Genomic DNA, 18044 nt, shown 5'->3' with positions numbered 1-18044 from the left:
TGGTCCAAGATTAATGAAGCTTCTCCTTCTGGTCATGACATGATCACAGTTAAAGGCCACACATGCTAAAGGACTATTTATCCAGAAACATACTGGGAAAAAGCATCCTACATGATTATGTTCTGCTTCTCAGATTGGGTCTCTAGAGTGCTTTTAATTATTGCAAGTCACCTATGAGAATATGTGGAACATGTTGTGATGGCCCATAAAGACTGACCAGGTTACCATGGCTGGAGTAATAATCTCTCATCGGTTCCAATGGGGTAACAGACCATGTGCAACTTCCCGCTATGCTCAAACCTAAAATCCATTTTCCTCAGTCACCTTTACTGGAACATATATCAGTATGTTAAGAGGAGGCCACTTTCACTTTTTTTCCCCAAAATCCACAGTCAGGCATGACTAAGGCTACCTTTTCCTCAAAGATTGATGCATGTACATTTCACTTGATGCTGTTTAGGACTAGCTATGAATATATGCATTCCCACTGGTAAAAAACTTTGTCAAAGAGAATTCTGCTGATGTGTGTGGTGCTATTCCATAATAATTTTTAAAAAGTATCTAGATGTGCCAGAATTAGAAGAGTGAATAAAAACTATAAAACTAATTTAGCGCTTAATAATTGCTAGCTGGGGGGAAGCATCATGAATCACGTGGGATGATTGAATACAGATGCACAAGCGAGACCAGAGGGTTAACTGACTTCACTTGAAAAGTATGTAATACTCTGGAAGATATCAGCATCATTTGTACTTAGAAAAAAGACTTTTGCCTGTGTACAAAATTCTGCATCCCTGCTCAGATGATAGAGATACACAGTAACATTTCTGGGCAGTAACTTCTCAGGCATTTCCCAAAGCAAGTTAGCATTTTATAGGCCTTATACCACGTTCTTTAACAGAATGAGGGAAATTAAACACATGAAGTCAATTCTGGCTTTCAATCTTCATTTAAAGTAGGAACCTCATATTCAGATGGTCAAATCTTACATAAGTATCCTCCTTGGTAAGTCTATATTGAGATGCAGCCTCTGTACAAAGTAAAGCCCACTACTCCCCACAGAAGCTGTGCACTGCCTCTTTTTATAAGATGCATCACTTCTGCCATCTAATAGAAAATTACAGATCAAGGCTGACCTGCAGGTTGAAGTACAAGGCCTGTTGTTTTCTCCTGCTCTTCAGTGAGAGGAAGACCGAGTGGCTCTGCCACTGCTTCACCCTACAAGGAGCGGATGGGCTGCTAATGACTATTTGCTCTCAGCTCCACTGTGGGCAGGGAACTGAACTTCAGTGCAAGTGTTGCTGAGTTTAACAGCAACAAAAATAACAAGTTGGCTACCTGAAGGCCTCCTTTGGAACTTAATTAAACAGTACAAGTAGAATAGCACATTGAAGCATAGCTGGAAAATGTAGTTAAAGAGTGACATTCTGGAGTATCAACAAACCCGTGCTATCTCTGGACAGTATTTCAGCAAGGGGTAGCACATGACATGTCCCATACAGAAGTAAAGCTCTCCTCCAAGTCATGCGGAAAGTGAAATGATCTGTAAAAGCTTCTTAATCCTTTAAAATCTGTGTTCTTTTCAAAATAAGCCTACTTTTCATTTGTAAATACAAAAAACCTCGTTAAAAGTACATGATGACTGAAAGAAATGTAGAATGCCATTAAATGTTTTAAATGAGACAAGGCTCCCACTTAGACTGAAGTGCAGAGAGGAAACCCAACTGCCTTTGGTGTTCCCAAAATTTGGTAAACCTAAGTCCTCTTGTCACCTATCCCAGTCCTCAGAGTTGTATTTCACATCCAGCTGATTACTTGAAGCACAGTAAAAATCAGCAACTGTGTTTCACAGGACAAGGGACAATGCATTTACAAGTATCTCTAACACTTCAGAGCTTTTTAGTCTTAGGTTTACATTTCCTGTTCTGTAACTGCTGAGCAGAACCCCTATTCTCCTGCTTCACTGCAGTTCAACTCCTGAATTGTGCCAGGGACAGGAACTCTGGGCTCCCACCGCTTGCAAACAGCTTCAACCAGTCAGGGTTCAGTCACTGAAAAGCAGAAAAATTTTAACAAAGAAGTGTTAAAATAAGAGAGCTACATTCAGTTTCAGACTCCACAGCCTTTTCCTTATTGAGTTCATGGGTACACAATTTCTAAAAGAAGCACAGAGAAACCCCCCTGGCCACTCTTGCTGGTCAGTCAGGTACATGAACCCCTCTAGGTGTCACACAAAGGAGATTTGTAGCAGTGCATGCCAGCTGATGGGAAAACAAGCAATCAGCTGTGCTTCTTCAGGCTAGGAATCCAACACCACAAATGCGAGTCTTCTATAACTCAGTGAGGTGCAGTGTATGAGGTCCTGCACAGATACCTTCAGGGGTACAGGTCTTTCTTCCAACACAGAACACGGATTTGGACTTAATCATCTCTTTTTCAACTATCTCAACTCTCAGGGCAAAGTTTTCTCTATTCTTTATCCCATGGGCGCCCTTTCTAAGCTTTCATTTTCAATAGGTGTTTTCTTAAGAGACCCTCCTCAGGCAATACAGCTCTGCCACCCTCACTCTGTAGCAAAAGCAGTAATATAAACCTATTTTTCATTGTCACTCCAGGGAAAAACTATTCAGTCTTTGAGAAGCTTCCGGTTCTCATTAGTTCCTCAATAGCAGGAAGCTGAAAGAAACTCTTGCAGAAATGTAGCCAGCTCATCATCAAGTGATAGCTCTGCATTCATGTACTATGCTCGTTACTTCACATTAAGAGCTTACACAAAGTGCTGGACTTTCAAGACATCTGGCACAGATTGGAGCCCTTTCACTACAAGATAAAGAAAGCTGTTGAAGTTTTCAGGTCTCAGTTCTCAAGTTTGCTTGGCTCCCTTTCTTAGTATGTGATGGAGAATGCTGATCTGAATTAGATGTACTCATCTGACTTGGAGGTATCACAGAAAGCCACAGGCATAGCAAGCAATCTCTGTTAAGGGATGATTCATTTTGGGAGTTTTCTTTTGGTGTGAAAGATCCTAATCTATAATTCAGCTTTTGAAACTGAAGTTGGGAACCTGGACCTACAATTTGGTGTTAAGAGCACCATTTTCACTTTAGTATTTCTATTAACAGAGAAGTCTCCACACTCATTTGCCACCAGGTGCTGTCTTAATGATTCATGAATTGTAACTGGTAATTTTTTTCCTACAAGCTATATGCACTCACAAAGAATAAAAACAAATTTCCTGGAAATTAGAGGATTGTAGTAAATAGCTATGAGGTTTATGTCACTAACTATAATAATAACACATCATATATTACTGTCCAAAATGCAAACCAATTGCTTCATCTTTCCTATGTTGAATAATTCAAAAATACTGACCTCGATGACTCAAGACTTAATCAAAAAACCCACAGATGCTCCTGAAAATAATTATCTTCTTTGCAGATGTGGCAGATGGTGCTACATCAACTAAGATGAGGTAATTTAAAGAATTCCCCAGGTTATCACTAAAGAAAATTAATCTTGTGAAACAATATCAGAAACTTCAATTTCCTACCATCTTGAACAAGTATAACCAGCTTCCCAAAACTTGCTGTTCAATAATCATTCCTAAGGAACAATCTCAATAAATGATAAGTGACCATTTTTTTTAATCAATCATATTACAGCCTGCTGCTTTTCCTCTTTTCATTATGACTCCTAATCTTGGCATTTTTAACATAAAACATACTGATCCATGAAAAAAATAATCTTGAAGGAAGCAAAGTGAATAAACGCAGTGAGGTTTCTCAGTGCAAATAATGCCAAGCTATAGTGAGCTACATTTCTTGTGTTCTGCTAATATTTGTAGTGAACATCATGAACAACAAAAAAGGGATAACTCTCATTTTGAAATAGAAATATGGGAGAAGTGAAAGCAGAGCAAAATACCTTAGCATCTTCCTACTTTTACCCTCACAAATAAACCCAAAAGCTACTCAGCAACTGAGGAAGGCAGCCAGCTTAATCCAGACCCTAAGCAAGAAGCAGTTTTGAAAGGCATGCAATGTTCAAACAGCATGTCTTAACTTCAAAGCCTTTTTGAAGTGGACAGACTAGTCATACTCTTTCCTCATGCTACCTTTCAGATTTTACAGTTTTAAAATTTGCCTTTGCAAGTAAACAGGTCAGCAAAGTAACTAGGAGCAAAATCTTTAGATGTAACAGTGTCAAAGTTACTATTCCAATCCATATAAATGGTTTTTATTCAGTCTGGACCATGTGTATACTTCAATCAGAGCACAGATGGTTAGGCAAACAGACTCTCTATAAATACCTCAAACAAATGTCTTTCTGATTTTGTTATGGATTTGGAACCCATGTGCAGAATATAATCACTAGCAATATCAGGACCTCATCTTGTAAGGTATTCATAGACTTTTTTCAGTCTCCCATGGCTGTTATTGGCTTCACTGGAAACTAAAATACTGAATATTTCCCTTCATTGTCTATGCAGTTTAACAGGTACAGAATGGGGTTTTTAGATCAGCACACCAAAAAGACTCGAAGTTTAAAGGCTTTATATTCAGATTGCTCATTTCACAGTATCTATTGGGTACTCTTGATTTACATTTCATTTTTGTCACTGATACAGCTGCCAAAAGACCAGGTCTTTAGCTACGTGCTGATGAAAAACAGAAGCAGAGAAAAGACAACCCATTCTGGGGTATACTTCACAATGCCCAAAGAGCCCTGAATGACCAAATTCTGCTCCAAATTAAACCAGTAAATAAATCCAGAAGTCTCTGTAAGCAGTAGCAATCATCAACCTTCTTTCACATCGTGTTTTTAAAATATTATAAAAGAACGGACAAGTTTTACTGAAGAATAAATGTAAAAAAACCTAACTACGTTTTTTATGATCTGCTTAGAAATATTCCTTCCTTCGTTTACTGATTGAATTACTCAGGGTAAAATCACAAGGCTTTATGTACAAGTCTGATGAACTCCTCCACATTCAATAGCTATGGCAGGATATATTCAGTTCAGAGAGCTGACAAACAAATCAAAGAGTTGATAATCAGGAGCTAAATGACAGATGATTGGGCTGGTGGGTTTTGATGGCTAACTGTATTTCAGTAATTTACTGACAGAGAGTCAACCCAATATAAACCGGCTCTTGCACACAGCTGATAGGCATCCTGCCTTTTTCCCACCTATCCATGGGTTTGACATGGCTTTAGGATGATTCTAGATGGACCTTTGTTATGCTGGTAGAATGGCTACTTACTATGAAAACCTTCTAGAAAGAACAGGCTTGGACCTTAGTCAGAGGAGACTATAGAAAAGCACAAGAGGAATGGTGAGATCTCTTCTGGTGGGCAATGCCTACAACAATTCCCAGGTAACAGGTAATAGGAATTCTGCAGAGTTCCTAAGGTGGAGGGTGTTTTAGAAGGTATGAAAAGATGCCCTGGATCAACAGCTAGGAACCAGGCAAGGTCTGATGAAGAAGAATGACTGAACTCAGGAAAGATTAAGGAACAGACCCTTAAATTCAGGGAAGGCCAAAGGACTTTACCTTATGGAGATGGACTGAAAGACAACTCAGACTGCTTTTCTGCCCCAAAAGCAAGGAGTCTGTGTTCAGGTCTGGAGTGCCAGCCAGTGGGAAACTAAGGCTCTGTTGAGGGTTTGACTGCAGGAAAGATAAGAAATCTTGTTAAAGGAGGGATTCTTCGAGCATTTAGTCTGTATACATATAACTTAAGTGAGCAGTGCTGACGAGGAAGATGATTTTAGAGAGATACAGGCACAGGTATTACAGAATCATCAGAATAAGGCAGTTTCATATTCTCTACAGCAAAGCAATAGGCTTGCTACTATTTAAGCCTACTAAGTCAGCAAAAAACAATATAAAGTCTGAAATATTCTTAAAAAGATGTCCCACAAAAAATTCCTTATTCATTTACCGTATGTAGGTCTACTGTACAATAGTACTGGTCCCCGTGCTATGGAAATGAGGACAAACGAGGAAATAATTGTTTTTCCACTCTAGCAAAAATGTTCATGACTGTGCATTTATTAAGAAATTTATATTATTACTGCATTTTTGATGGCAATGCCTATTCTTACTATAGATTATGTTGTTAGTGCAGTACAGTGTAATAGTCCAAACGTATGATGTTATCTGATCCTCCTTTAAAAAGAATGGAAAGAACGTTGTGACACAGCTGGGAACTGGTGAAATTTGGTCCAAATTAAATACATAACAAACATGCAAGCAGCTCCCACAGATTTCAACTAGAAATGGAAATTGTCAGCACTTTTCAAGATGAAATCAAAGACGTTGCAAATTAGGCTTTCATGCCATAAACCACTGGGTAATTTTTCAGTCTGTTTTATATGTTTCTTGTATCTAACAAACAACTTGTGTTCACTGCCTGCTCCTCTCATCCTTTTGCTGGGCACAAACTGCTAGCTGGGCATTTCAGGACAACCAGTGCAACACGACATAGGAAGACACCAGTGTTTTGATGTGGCATATGTAAATCTTGCCTTAACTCATTCATTAAGTATTTTTGGCATCCTATTTATATGATATAGCCACACATCACAGTCAAGCTTCTCAACCAGCTTTTGTCATCAACAAATGTGATTCTCATTCAGAGCATCAGAGCAACAACAGTCAGATACTGACAAAACAAGCCACAAAGCACAGCACATGCAATGAAGCATTTCACTATCTGACAACCTTTTTTAAAGGCTACCCCTTTAAAGATCTCAAATTTAATTTATAAAAGCTTTTCAGTGATTGTATTCAAGACAGATATTGAATATTTCTGAAGGGAAGAGTAATGTGACAAAGATGTTCATAACTTACAAGTAAATGCATATGTCATGATTTTATTTGAATAGAAAATGCGTGTAGCTAATCAAAACTTGGTAGCTGTTCGTGTGTTTTCCTTTTTAGATTGATTACAAATCAAATAGACTGTACAAGCGTAATCGAAATGTGGTAGGTAGTCAGGATGATGTGCGTGATCAGAAGCTGAATATCACTTTCATCTTTTGAAAGGCATTCTTCTAATGTTCTGCAGACTTTCCGAAATTCTTTGTACCAGCTCTCCACAGAAATTAAAAATCTGTCTTTGGAATTACGAGATTAAGAAAGGGGTGACCTGTCTGAACCTAAATACAGATATTTAAGGTAGAAGCTTGGGAATTTCCCACTGTTGCAGAATCACTTTCAGCTACTTTAAAAAGGTAAAGGGTAAAGCTGTTAATGAAAAGAGACTACTGATCCTGGAAAACCAGATTTTTCAACAGAGAACTTGAATTATGGAACAGGTTGGGGTCTTGGAAAGAGAAAAGTATATGTATGACAAGCCAAGTGGCCATAGTATCACACTGTACAGTGTTCTTTATTACAAATCATGAGAGCTTCAACGTAGCATTGCTGAAGATGCACCTTTTCATATCACAGATGTTAATGTCTCTGAATACTACAGGAAATTATAACAAAGTACTTATTTCAAATGCCTGAATAATCTCCAGCCACCAGTAAGCCACAGAACTAATCAGCATAGCATGACAACTTTTCATTTTTTTTTCTTTCTTTTTTTTGGGGAAGGGGGCAGGGGGAGCATTTCTGAGATCTAAGTCAAACAGAGTAGAGGGAGAAAAATATGGTGAGGTTATCAGGAATCTGTAAGGCATGCACTAGCTGAACCAGTGTTATGCCATGCCTTTTACAACACAGGGACAGTGACACTTCAGAACGATCCCTCCTACCAGTAAATAACCAGGTTAGTCTGTGTGGATGTTCTTAGTCATGAAGGAGGGAGTGCTTCAAGTGAAAAAGTCAGATTAGCTTCACCCTCAACACAATGGTGGCTTGCAGGTATTTTTGGGGGCCACCAAAGACATTTTGATCTCCTGTTTGGCAGAACAGATTTAAGCAGGTGTTTTGAGCCCAAATGCTCAAATTCATCTCTTCTATTCAACCACAGGAGAACAAAGACTTTGCTGCTGTGAGCAATGCCAGGAGATTTGGTTGATATTCTTCCAAGCAGAGTCTGCTCTTCTTCCTCTGCTCTCAATAATAACACTGCCCAAATGTAACATCATTTCTACAGCTGTAAAATGAAGGCAATTTGCAGCCTATTGTAATTTGTTTCTTTGGTCAGGCAGCTATACTGACATATCTATACATTAAAAAAATATTTGGTCAAAATGACACTATGATATAGGTCCCTACTAAACTCAATTTGATTATGGTAAATATTTTACCTTAATGGTATCTAAAGTAATTTCAAAAGTACCTATCCAGGAAATGTATTATTTCTAGTAAACGTATATATTTCTTCAACTCCATTCTGTTTCCCAGCCCTTTTGATTTGAAAGAAAGTCAAGCTGATTTAGATTCCTGCTAAACCTTCCAAAACATTGTTTAGGATTAAAATAGAGTTCAGAAAGCAGTATGTTTTTACCTTGACTAATGATACTAGAAAAGTAAAACAATAGTCTAAAAAAAAAGTGTTTTCATCTGAAATAGTCACAGAAATGTCCTATTCTCTTTAATCTGGTATTGTTTCTATGACCACCTGCAGTTACATTCATAAACTATCTAGTTAAAATGTCAGGGTACATTCTGCTTATTTTAATGCCAGAGAATACATTCTGTCATTGCTTATTCACAACAAATCTTATTTTAACATATTTTACATTCTTGAAATATTCTTGAACGATTCTGATTTGCTACTAATATCCAAAAGAAACACAAATCTTATCAATTTTGATGCTGTGTTTATGTTAATTAATACAATCTGTGATAAGACAGAAAACAAAATCTCAAAACTCATTTGCTTAAATGCATGGGGTTTTTTTAAAAAGTATGATAACGTTGGCAGAGGTGTGAACAAAATGAAGCTGCGTCTAATCAACTTGGCTCTTAGTATGATAAAACGTGTCTTGGGGTGACTTTATGATATGTATCCCATATTGCTGCCTATGCCCAGGAATTAATTCTGTGCCTTCCTATGCCTCCAAACTGAGCCTGAGTGGGGGAAGGAAAAACTGAGAAAAATTTCTTCAAAGCAGTTTGCAGCTTGTTCAAGGTCATACAGAGATATCTTTTTTTTTTTTTCAACTGCGGCAGGGAAGCGAGGAAGCACCCAGTTTGCTGCTTTCCTGTCAGCTTTTGGCCAGTTGTTCAGTTTCTTTTTCTCCAGAGAGAGACTGAGAGTTGGACTTTTTTTTCCTTTCCTGGAATTTTGGATTTTCTCCCTTTTCTGCTGGACTGCTTCAATATCAGAGCACATCAGGAGGACTTTCCACCGAGCACAGAGGGCCTGGCCCTGGGCCAAGCCCCAGCTCCGAGGAGACCAAAGGGAGGACTCTAACACTTTCCCAGGTTGTTTTTCTCCATAGCAAAATATTATTATTTAGCATTATTATCCTTTTCCTGTGTGTTTGTTAAATAAATAGTTTTTATCTCTTTCACTTTCCTTCGAGGAAAATTGTTTTTTTTTTTCCCCGAACCTGGTGGCAGGAGGGGTGGTTGTGCCTTCTCTCAGAGGATATATTTCTAAATTTCACCAAACTGGAAGAACATGCTTTTGTGCAATTCTGTCAAGATATTGCAAACACCATCATTGGTTTAACTTGCTTCAATTTCTGAAACTTTTTTTTCCAGAGACTATAATGTGATTAACAGGATTGAGTGGTAGGTGAAGGCAACATTCACAACTTTTTCCTCACTTATACCAGCTTTAAAAAAGTGTGAGATTTCAGTCCAAGAAACTATGATTGAGCTTTTTTGGCAAGATGAATGCTTCTTTCTACCCCCTAAAATCTACAGCCTTTCATACTCTATATAATGAACATGGGACGTGATCTCTGAGAGTCTAAGAGTGAATCAGGTCAATGTGCTATTAATTTAATGAATCTGATTGTTTTCCTGGGTGGCACGACGTAGATAAACTGCCACTGCTTTGCAATGAACTTCAGATGAAGTATGAAACTGCTGTGATACCTGGGCTTGACATGGTTAACTTGTTCTCACTGGGATGCACAAGCTCCAGCAGGACCATCTGCACCACTGACTGAGCTCAGGTTAAGCTCTCAGACAACCTTATCACTGCCTGCAGCGTGATTCTGTGAGTACTTGCCAAATGAGTATTCTACACTTACACCTAATGAAAAAAAATATAAACCAGCTCTGCCTATTAATTTCATTAAGAGTAGAGGTTGCCTCTTGTTTCATGTCTTTGGGTGTGTTTAAATTTTACTCTGATCAACATGACAAAGTCTAAGCTCTTTCAATTCAGAGGAACAAAAAAAGAAGTATGCACTTAAATCCAGGTTTCACTAAATTACTATTGTTTCATTAGTGGGGGTCACTGTAACAACTGCAGCTACAGAAAAACACAGTTAATACAGAAGTCTAGTTCTGTGTATCCAAAAGTAATCCATGCAAAGTAAATCTGGCCCTACAGCCTCTTTGTTTCATTATTGGAGTTGGACTAGTATTTGTATTTATATTACTTGTTTATGGCCTGTCACAATTTTTTTCAGTAATTAATTATTTTTCTAATATGTGATGCCTTAAAAGCCTTGCCCTCTGAATCAGAAAATCACCTGTTGCACTCAACAAATATGTACTTACCTATGAATTAATTTTTCTTGTATGAAATAAAAATCTGCTGCTGCTGCTAGTACCAAAAGACACCTCTCTCTTATAGTCAGATGCACTGTTCCATAATGCACAGATTTCCAAAATCTGAGAAGTATGGGTATACTTGTAAAAGTACCAAAACTCTGTGTTTGGTAGCTATACTAGCATTTAAATCATATCATACAAACAGCGATACAGGTCATGTCTGCTACCTTTGGGATTGTGGATAATGTGACCATTGGATTTCACTGAATTTATGGCACGTATTATGTTTAGGCTTTAAGGTCTTGGCAGATACAATGTGGTCATTTAACAAAGCTCCCTAATAGCTGTGCTATTACTTCTGTATTTTTACATATTCAAGAAGCAATTTTTTTTTTCTTCCAGTTGAGGGGAAGGTCTTATTCCAGAGTTTATGTGAGGATAACGGGTTTTCATTTCAACACCACAGCACGCAAACCTTTTCCTTTTAAAAATAAATGATCTGTTCGTTTTTATTATATGTCTACAATGGTAATACACATTTTTCACTGAGGAGGACACTGCCCTGACAACACAGAAGAGGAACAATCTAAAAGTATGTTGTTGAAACACTACCCTGCTGATTTGATCTCTTTCCTTTTCAAATTGAAATAGCATAGATGGTTATAAATGAGTCTTAGGGGAAACAGATTGGGACCTAATTTAAACACAGTTCTGAAAACAGACACCCTTTCTTTCTCCCTTTAATATTCTGAAGAGCCACTGCATGTAATGAACAGCTCCACTGCAGATGGAATGCCTGTATATGAAATTCTGATAACTACACAATCTCACAGGGACTGCATGAGGACCACAGAAGTTTTTCACTGCTGAAAGAAAATACAAGTCCTATGGAATTCTGTGCATCTTTCTGTTTAAGAAGTTTTAACTACACCACAACAATGTATTCATTCAATGAATTTCAGTTTTTCAGCAATTCATGTAAAAGATCAAAACTTTTCCAGAAAACAGAAAGCTCTCATAATACCTGGAAGATAGTTATTGCAAGTGCATGCAGCCAGCTCAGGACAGTTCCAGTCTTAAAAGTGACTACTTAGGGTTATACAGGACTTGCTGACCAGTTCTGAATTTCACTAGCAGTGAAATATGTATTGCAGCATCAAGTTCTGTGTTAGCAGTTTTAGAAAAGAACTTTTTCTTTCAGCTATAAATTAAATGTAATCAAGATTTACAAATGAAACTTTCTTACAGCACTCAAGAATAATTAGATAAAAACAAATTGTGATGCCACAACCAAGAGGAAACATAATTTTGATAAAAACCACCTACCTGTTGTGTGTCATGGGCACTTGCAGTAGCCAGATATTTAATAATAAACAGGCAACTCTTGAAGTGAAGAAAATTACTGAGGGAAACTAAAGAGATTAATGACAACAATCCAAAGGTTGACAAGGCTAAAAAAATAAGTTCTAAAACTCGCCCTGGGCAGCAAATAAATCCAAGATATAGTAGTATTAACCTGCACATGCTAATTTTGTAGTTCTGGTTAAAAGAAAACCAGAAATATGCAGTATGTTTTTTTTTCTCTCTGTTTCAGTGAAGTAGGAGGAAGGGAAGCTGTACTGTACATGCAGTCTGAAGCACTATCGAATCCACTGATAAGCAAAGAGGTTGTTGAAAGATTGGGAAACAACCCCCACGAGTTTCTGACACTCAGATCCTGAGAGATGTGAAGTTTTTCAAAGAGTCTCATCCCCATGAGTGCCAGGCAGGCTTCCCCTTCCTGCTTCTTCCCAGAGAGCACAGCCAGGTGCCTGTACAACACACCAGAAGAGGAGCTGCTGCTGCTGCATTTTATCCAGTGAGTTGGTAATTAAAGCTATTGTTTTGATGTAGAAGTTTAATTAATTTTCCTTCTTCTGAGAAAAAACTAGGGCTGTCTGCTGCACTTTTGAGTAAATGCTCAAAACCACATGGCTATCAGTGCTTGCATTCATGGTCCTTCATGTTGAAGCTGTTTCCCCACTGAAACAAGTCAATATTGTGTCTGAGAGCAGCTGCAGGGAGTGTAATACAGAGCAGCGAGCCTGGAGGGAGCACTACTGGGATCCCTGCCGTCCCAGGCTGGTATCCTCAGTGGAGGGAGCTCTCTCAGCCTCCCTCTCAGCCTGCTCCTGCTCATCAGCACCTCTAGCACACCACACTGCTGTCTGCGTATGGGACTTCTGGCTGTTCAGGTGCCAGTCATGGCTTAAAATTTAGAGGATGTTCTTACATCCAAGTTTAGGCAATGAGAGCTGCATGAGAAGTGACCAGGGTTCATTACCCACAGTGCAGATAAAGGTTCCCATGAGTCTATGCCTCCCTCCCTCCTTCTCAGGTAGTAGCTGAACCAACCACACGTAACAAGAAAGAGTAAAGTGATTAACATAGGGCTGAGGAAGGAGATGACAAAACCTTGATGAATTAGTCAGTGTGCCTACAATGATTACCGGGAGGAGGTCATAGCCTAAATCACATACAGAATGAACAGCACAGCAACAAAATACGGATGCTTCCAATTGTCACTGATAGTTGTTAGTATTTCTCAAGTCTGTCCTAGGGGCAATATGTCTGGAGAAGGAGAGGACTGAATGAAGGAGGAGAATGGTTGGTACTCATAGGCAGATTGTGATCAGTGTGACTGACACTACTGCAACTACTGCAGTCACAAACGGGAGAAGGGACGCACAGGATTAGAGCCAGAGCTGAAAGAAGAGATTAGTGGATGTTTTCAGGAAAACAGTGAGAAATTCATGTGGGAGGCTAGGGAGGCAGGATTGAAGAATTCAAAACAGACGTGATTGGTTAAATAAAGGAAGAAGAGGAGGTGCCAAGCCTGGATGCAAGCAGTATGGTTTTGTCACTGTAGTGTGCAAGTGGGTTAGTGAAACAAAGCATGGAAATTCTACAGTTAACTTCTTTAATACTTCTACAAGTCTCTCTCCTCCCTTCACCTACAGTCCCATTCCTCAAGGGATCAGATTCCTCATGCACAGACTTATGACCTTTCACAATTTAGGTTCCTTCTGGTTTTACCTGACTTTTTTTCTCCCCTAACCTCACCGAAGGAAAGCATCTCAGAATTTTGTCTGTGTTTAACAACACAGGTTAGCCAGGTTAGTGAACTGCTTAAAGTAATTGCCCATGAAAACAGGGCATAGCATGTTATTTCAGGAATTCCCACCACTGACATTCAAACTAACATTAGAAGAAGTTAGTGAATATTGAAACTTATCAGATAAATTTCCTGGCTGCTCCACTCATAATATCTGGTAAATTCATCTGCTAATTTGCAAATAAAAAGCATACCCAGCAAGTATTAAACTGATTCCTCAGGCTGGGCTGCAGTACTGGTTCTGCAAGAGTGCAGAAAAACAAATTTCATCCTCATATGTGATGCCAGCTGCTGCTCTAATGCAGGTAGTTGCCTGATAATGGGAGTTCTGACATTACACACTTGTTCAGGGGATTTATTAGTTCTCTTTTATTTAAATAAGATTTGTAACACATTTGGTTTTCCTTTACTCATAGAGGTGGAAAAATACGGAGAACAGACCTGTAAGATGCTCTCTGGCTAGTCTCACTAAACACCACCCATTGCTCCTCTTCACTTATATCATTTCACTCATCATTGACAATTTTTCAGAATAAATTTTTATTGATTTCTGTTTATGTGCTGCTTCTATGTTTGTTTTATTTTTGTTGGCATTCTCTTTTCTTTAATGATTTATTCAAATTAATTGTTATGTGTAGCTTAGTCCCATGGCTGTTGTGCAGTCTTTGCCTGCAATCTTGTCTTCTTAAAGGATCAAAGTTTTATTTCACTCATTCCTGAAAGCATCTTAGTACAAAGACACCAAATCTGTTTTCTCTGTTATACAAGATCCAGGTTGCTTTGCTGGACCACAGGAGCAGCTGTCAGCTCTGCCTGTGACAGTGTTACAGTGTAAGTTCCAGTGGCACTGAGTGTGTGCCTCATGTCTGCTGCCTGTAAGGAAGCTCTGATACAGCCACAGCTTTTGGATCTCTTCTCAGCTTTAATACCTTAATTTACCTCTTTACATTTGTGGCCAGCCCTAGTACATTCATCAAATGTAAACAGTGCTTGCTTTCCATCAGGAACTTGTAAAACGAGAAAGGCTTTTCCTAGCCATTCTTTGTGCACTATGTGTCACACCAGGTATTTCTGAGACGTAGCAAAGATCATTTTGCATTGGTGATAGAACACGGTTTTTTATTACATGCAGAGCAACTTCTCAGAAATAGCCACTTTCTTTGGGCTTGTCTTTTCACTTTTTATATCATAAAACCTGCTACTTCTCATCCCTGTTGAATGTACAGGCATTTTAGTTTTTCTGAATTACTATTCAGCCCAATGTCACTTCTAAACCCCAGTGCTGTGTCCAATTCTGAATTGAAGAACACTTTTAATTCCTCCATTTCTTTCTAGTATTTACACAAAAGGTGTGTTGAAAGCAGGTGCCAGTCCAAAAGACATGTTGGAAGACTTTTATTTGGCAGCCAATACTTTCAGATACACAACTGGCCAAAACCTGCGTATGTTTATAGGTTTGGTTTCATAAGCTTGAGCAGAGAAACTGCAGTTTTACTGAAGGGGGCGGTTGTATTTCCTTAGGCAGCTGTGCAGCAGCATCCCAGATAGTCAATAACACAGGGGACAGAAACAAGGAAATTCCTGCCTCATATGTAAAAATTTCAAGCATTTTTATTCCTGTCTCTTACCTGAAGAGGCAAAGTGCAAGGTGGTATATTTAAGATTTTAATGTGGGGGTGTTTTTCTTCCACCATAAAAAACCCCACCAAACCAAAATGAGCCACCACAAACAAACAAAAAACCCAAACAATAAATCCTTATAGATCACATTTCCAGCTCCCCAACAGCAACATGCATCAAAAATGTCTTTTAGCTGCTCGAAGGAAAAGTGGCAGCTACCACTTCTGTGCAGTTCTCTGCAGCTGCTCATCTGACCTCCAGGCTAAGTGTTCACTGCAAGAAGCTGCTGCTGGAAATGCTAAATTATCAGTGGAAGCCTGAAGGCCACTTGTCTGCTCTGCAGTGACTGCTGGACTCCCAACCAAGGGCTTATGCTTTTGCCTTCAGCTATGGAAGCCAAAGGAAGAGAAGGTACTGAGCAGGAATTAATGTGCACCCTGAGTTTTTGTTGAACTCTGGGAGTGATGGTAGTGTATGATAGTCAGCAAGTGGGCAGAGCTGTGGCCTTGATTTAGGAAGATGAGTGCAGGTGACTAAGATAAGGTATAAACAGCCACAGAAATAGGTTAATACCTGAAGTAATTCTGTAAGGAAAATTAAAAATACCTTTGATTTGTAACAATTTGACAGTGAAAACTTTCTTTGGTGAGGTCAGTCAAGCTAACTCCTAAATGCTAACATTCAAAGTTTGCAATTCTCAACAGCTTCTGTAACTAAATCTCAGTTAAAAGTTGCCTAGATATTGTATGGTAGGCATAATGAGCTGAAGGTGTATGATGACAAGTTATCTGTCCCATGGCTTTCCAGACGTGCTTTTTGTAACCAGATTTCCTGGTGAAGACAGGAATGACCTGAATAAACTACCTGCTGTTCCGGTCACCTTTCCTGGAGTCCTGTGATCCTTATTCACTGACAGAAAGCGTAAAATTTAAGTTTCAGCAAAGAAAGGGTTACCTTAATTAACAAATAACAAGCAGCTGTCAACAACAAGCCTCAGGAGATAAAAGAGATGAAAGCGAGAACGTAGCTCTTGGTGTAGGGTTTTTTGGTGGAGGGAAGTCTGACGTGCTTAAGCTCTGAGAAGGGAATCAGTCTTCAGGAAGATGAAAGAGGTACGTTGCTCACATGAATAAGATTAGTCCTTGGCCTTGCTACAGAAATAGGCAATTTTATCTGGGTTAATAGGCCTATAGCAGAGGTGAAGAAATGACCAGATGGCAGAGCGCAGGAACGGAGTAGGATTGGTTTTCTCAGTTCCTTCATACAGTGCTGAAAAGCTTAGCAATAATCATGTGGAGTTGGAAGATGGCTGTAGGCTTATGAGGAGGTAAATTTATAACAATGAGAACAAGACTGTAACCAAGGAAAGCAGTAGCTTGCCCAATTCTTGATACCTTTAAGACTGTATTGTTGGAATATCTGTTTATCCTGGGGTTAAGATTGCATTCTACCCAATTTTTGTAGAGTGTGAAATACAAGATGTCCTATCAGATAACCTAAAAGTCTCTCTTACCTTAAAATCTGCATCCCTCTCTCTTTCAGAATGTGACTTCCCACAAAACGCTGAAGTTTGTATAATCTCTTCGCTATTTGTTATGTAAAAAAATGCATAAAAAGTTACTAGCCATGATTAATAACAAAAATTAAAAAGCTAAATCCTTTTCATTTCACCCTGAAATGCCAAGGGAAAAATTGGGAAGGACTATTTCTAGATCAGGCAATTCAGAGCAAAGTGCAAAAGCATTATTAAGCTTTGGTCAGTAAATATTTATTGGTATGAAACACTATTCAACCTAGTCTCTCTAAGGGATTGCTTTAAAGCTTTTTGTTTCTTTCTAGTAAATAGAAGCAATTTGTCCTGCAAGTAATTATCACTCACTCAGGTGTCTTTGTCTGTCTCTCCCCCAAGCAGTTCCTCTTGTGTATTCAGGTAGTTATATGTCTTTTCACCATCTTCCTTTTAAGGCTATGCATTCTCCAAACTTTATTTCCATCGGTTTTTTACGACTCATTTAAACATTGCACTGGGAGCAACTAAACCAAAACGAATTGTAATAATTGACAAGATATGCTTTTTATCTATGATAGTCTCAAATGGTACAATTTCTATAATACTTCTGTCTGCCTGCTACCCTCAAAATGCAATTTACTTGCGATTGTTGAAAATTATGCTTAACCACATCTTGCATCTCCGGTAGGCTCCTGGGCATCCATTTCCGTCTTGCAGGAAGTTTTGCCTTAACCACATCTTGCATCTCCGGTAGGCTCCTGCTATATGGGCATCCATTTCCGTCTTGCAGGAAGTTTTGTGCTAATCGGTTGTTCACGACCGCTATAAATGCGCGCTTGGTGAAGCCAGGATAACAGAACTACAGGGATTTTTAGGTTTATCTTTCATCGTGAAACAACCTCATTTACTAGGTAGCGGACACGCGTCGAAGTGATTTAAGCACAACATCCTAAAGGTATCATTAAGCACTAATTAACTTACCGACTCTCTTGAGATGCTACGGCATGAAAACCAGCTGTTAGAGCAAATTTAGATGACAGTCTATTTTTTCTTTCTATTGTAAGAAAAGCCCTCTAATTCCCGCTTTAGGCGTAGGGGCAAAACCCCGGCGGGCGACCGACCAC

General features: G+C 38.9%; 1 protein-coding gene and 1 long non-coding RNA gene across 13 annotated transcripts in view; one reads left to right on the top strand and one right to left on the bottom strand.

The window, feature by feature from the left end:
- The window catches only part of SPHKAP (SPHK1 interactor, AKAP domain containing), a 65148-nt gene extending 47129 nt beyond the window's left edge, over positions 1 to 18019 (bottom strand). Inside the window, exons 1-2 of one of the 5 annotated variants that reach the window (XM_017726502.1) lie at positions 17902 to 18019; positions 5555 to 5671 (exon numbers count right to left, since the gene is read on the bottom strand). The gene's annotated coding sequence lies outside the window, so the exon portion shown is untranslated. Of the gene's footprint in view, positions 1 to 5554; positions 9111 to 17901 lie in introns of those variants that run through there. The other 4 variants (XM_017726503.1, XM_017726504.1, XM_008644159.2 and 1 more) reach the window with 4 other exon arrangements.
- Positions 1 to 18044, top strand: part of LOC108444764 — a 250212-nt gene that overhangs the window by 51468 nt on the left and 180700 nt on the right. The window lies entirely within an intron of this gene.

Source organism: Corvus brachyrhynchos, unplaced genomic scaffold (genome assembly GCF_000691975.1).
Source record: "Corvus brachyrhynchos isolate BGI_N302 unplaced genomic scaffold, ASM69197v1 scaffold221, whole genome shotgun sequence".
Taxonomy (NCBI): Eukaryota; Metazoa; Chordata; class Aves; order Passeriformes; family Corvidae; genus Corvus; species Corvus brachyrhynchos.
This window is presented reverse-complemented; position numbering and strand designations above follow the sequence as displayed.